Source organism: Lipotes vexillifer, unplaced genomic scaffold (genome assembly GCF_000442215.2).
Source record: "Lipotes vexillifer unplaced genomic scaffold, Lipotes_vexillifer_v1.1 scaffold1770, whole genome shotgun sequence".
Lineage (NCBI taxonomy): Eukaryota > Metazoa > Chordata > Mammalia > Artiodactyla > Lipotidae > Lipotes > Lipotes vexillifer.
The window spans coordinates 823,395-827,062 of record NW_006796074.1 but is presented as its reverse complement, the minus strand read 5'-3'; the positions used below and the strand labels follow the sequence as shown (position 1 = coordinate 827,062).

The 3,668-nt window shown below is 45.3% G+C and overlaps 1 non-coding gene across 1 annotated transcript; it reads left to right on the top strand.

Annotated features, from left to right (window-relative positions):
* Positions 1-682: 682 nt before the first annotated feature.
* TRNAE-UUC (transfer RNA glutamic acid (anticodon UUC)) lies at positions 683-755 on the top strand. The gene has a single exon. It is a non-coding gene; the product is annotated as a tRNA-Glu (tRNA).
* The last annotated feature ends 2,913 nt before the right edge of the window (positions 756-3,668 follow it).

Sequence of the window (3,668 nt, the reverse complement as noted above, 5' to 3'; positions counted from 1 at the left end):
CTTGAGATTATCTACCTTTCTCCCTCTACAAAATACATACAACCTTTGGGTTCTAGAGAGGAGCTTCTCCAGATATCACTACCTGCTCCCCCAGGCTTCCAGCCTCAGGTTATGAATGGACCCTTGGGATAGTTCAGGTGTTTCAAAATCCAATGTGACTGTTTCTTTGGTAATTAGGTTAATGCTCTTAGAACTTAGTTTTGTTGTTAAGAGATCTTTTTGAACCAAATGACTCAAATCTGATAGGTATTTGATTTACTATAAAGTATGACCACCACTTGAGCTGATGCCTCTCACTTTCTCCACTCTCCTCAAACCTGTTTTATGTACTAACGTAGTTTATACAGCTAATGTAGCTTGCGCAACAGAGATGGGTTTTAATATAATATATGCTGAATATAACACTTTTTCATAAATTTGCTTAAAAGGAAAAGTATAGGAATAATTATCATGACTGTTTGCTAATCTATGTTCTTTTGCTCATCCATACTTTGCATAAACCTTGATCAAAAATCAAAACACTCAACTTGGTGGTAGGTGAACTGTTGCCTAAGAGGAAATAAGTAGTCACTGAAATACCCATCAACTAAACCCAAACCTGCAATGTGATGCCAAAGAATACACTCTTCAAGAAATCACTTCAAAAATTACTAACATAAGTATTCTCTCCATGTTTGGGCATTCCCTGGTGGTCCAGTGGTTAGGACTTGGCACTTTCACTGCCAGGGCCCAGGTTCAATCCCCTGGTCAGGGAACTGAGATCCCATAAGCCACATGGCATGCCCCCCCCAAAATTTTTGCTCTCAGCCGTGAAAGTGGATTTTGTTGGACTCCTTTACCCCAGTGGGACCCTTTATCTATATAAAATTAGAAGTCAACATAGACCCTGAAAGCTGCCTTAGCTGACATGGAGGTAGCCTGTCAGCTCCACATCCGTCTCATCTCATAAGGTGGCATCTCCGAGTGCCCCAGGGCTCCACCAAGCTCAGTTTGGCAACTTCTAGGTCACAACACAATAACAATAAGGTCAAGGTCCTGGTTTCAATGGCCATGGAGGCCATAACCAACTTCTCCCATTTACAAACATAAAACACTATGTGGTATGGGATAGATAACAGTTGATACTCAATAGAAAGAAATTTTTATCAGTATTCTTAACCAGCATTCTTGCAAGTGTGTACCTGTGTTACAAATAAGAAGAGTGAGTATGCAAAATCCCTCCAAATTGCAAATATACACCCTACTATTGGGTCAACAGCATCATCTTTGTCTGTTAAAAACACTTCATTTTATTTCAGCAGAGATAGTAAGTACCTGTTAGTGATGCTATTAATGGGGCCGAGACATGTGCTATGGAGTCAGGCAAGACGCTCTCCTGGGAGAATGAGTTTCCACATTTCTCTGGTGTTAGAACGAACAGCAGCCCAGATGGACACTCAGCAAATTACTGTCTCACAGCACAGCCCCATCTCGCTGTGATCTGTCAGCATTTTTGCAGCTTCCCACAGTGAAAGCTTCCTCATGATTCTGTATTCCTTGGGAAGATTAGACTCTGCCTTTTTTTATCCAACTCTTACATCTTCCATCTGAGACCATGTGGGTCTCAGATTTAGATCTTAGATTTACATTTAAATGTGAAGTTGTAGACAACGACTTAGTGGCACAATATTGCCTTGAGCTGTAAATTAATTAATTAATTAATTGATGAAAGTCATCTGGAGACAGGTTTTTTTAAGATTTCAAAGACCTTAGATAAATTGTTTTCTTTATAACCCTCTCCACTGTCCTCATATCTCTGACCCCTGCCGCACCGCCACCACTGCCACTCCCATTTGTGAACAGGCCACTTCACCTCCTACTTTAAAAGAAAATCAAAGCCACAGGCAGGAACTGCCTCAAGCTCCTGCAAACCCACAAGAATCTGTGCTCTCCTTTCCTCCTTCCCTTTCTTCCAGTGAGAAGGAACCCCTGCTCCATGCCTGATCTCGTTACCTGTGTCCCAGATCCCTCCCGCCAACCCCCTCAGTCCCTGACTCCATCAGTTATCTCCTCCTCCTCCTCTTACACCCACTCTGCTGCCTCTTTCCCAGCAGCATTCAACAGGCCCAAGTGTCAACTGGGTTCATGGAGCATTCCAGCTATTGCCCCATCCTCTGCCTCCCTTCATGGTCGAGCTTAGTTGAGGGAGTTGCTACCTTCACAAATTCCTCTCCTCACCTCCCATTGACCCCCAGGGAGGATGCCCTACAAGGTGGCCCTTCAAGGTCGTTGCCCTACGAGATTCCTTGTTGCTAAACACAATAGACACCTTTGACTTCTCAAAAGTATCTAAACTTTTGGAAAATTATTCCTATTTAAAAAATAACAAACAAACATCCATTCAGTCAACAAGCATTTATTGAGTTCTGACTAGTGCTGGGAACTTAGAATGTGGCAGTAAACAGGTGTTGGCAACTGTGGAGTTTACATTAGGAGGAGATGGGGACCCAAGCCATAAACAATTAAACATATGAACAAGATAATTCCATAAGGTGATAAGTGCTAGAGTGATGGGATAGAGAGTAACTATGGAAACCACACTGAGTTCCAAAGGAAGCCTCTCTGAAATGATACTTGAGCTGAAGGCACGAGTACAAAGATCTTGGGCCAGAATGTCACAGGCAGAATAAACAGCAAGAACAGAGCCCTGAGGTTGGCACAAGCACTGAATAGATATGACAACATATCGTTTACATGTACAAAAGGAGAGACCAGAAAGAGGCAAGAGAGTGTGCTCTTGCTGGGTAGGGAAAGGGCTTCTGAGCCACAAGTGAAGTGGACCAAGTCTGGAAGAACAATGAGCTTTGTACCCTTTTGAGTTGGGGCCTGGCTCCACCTCCCCTCCACGGGCCTCCTGAGTAGAAGTGTTGGAGGAGTGGAGGAGGGTCTGTTGCCCGCCTCCTCCATCCTTCAAATCCAACTTTAGAAGCCAATAAGCAAATCAACCAGCTTAAAACAAGCTGCAAGAGCTTCTGGAATGGACCCCTCTGGAGACTGAAGGGAGATGGATCCCCTCACCCCTCTCCTTCGATCCCTCAACTCTGAGCTGGATAGGGAAAGTAGCCCAAGAGGGGCTCCTACAAGGCCACTGCTGGCTACACAGTGGAACCCAAAGTCAAGGTCAGCCCCTGAAGGGAGTGTGTTAGAGTTCAGTCTTCTCGTGATCAGCTTCAGTAGTCAGGGTCCTGGACTTGGAGGGGCTCTCCAGTATTTGTGCCTGGGAGACAAAATGAGCCCAAAGATAATCTTCCAAAGCCAAGTTTCCAAACATACACACACACACACACACACACACACACACACACACACACCCCCCAATCCACAGGAACACAGGTGATCTATGGGTCCTCTGTCTAACCTGGGGGCAATGACCCCCAGCATGTGTGTGTGTATAGGGGGTATGGTAGAACCAGAGTGAAGTGGAGGTTTAGTTCCTGTGGCCCTGATCGAGAGCCCATACTCAAGATCAAAGTCCTTTTCCAGAGCCTGGGACTGTAGATAGCGGGAGCAAATCAAAAAGAAGAGATGAGGGCTTCCCTGGTGGCGCAATGGTTGAGAGTCCGCCTGCCGATGCAGGGGACACAGGTTCGTGCCCTGGTCTGGGAAGATCCCACAGGCCGCGGAGCGGC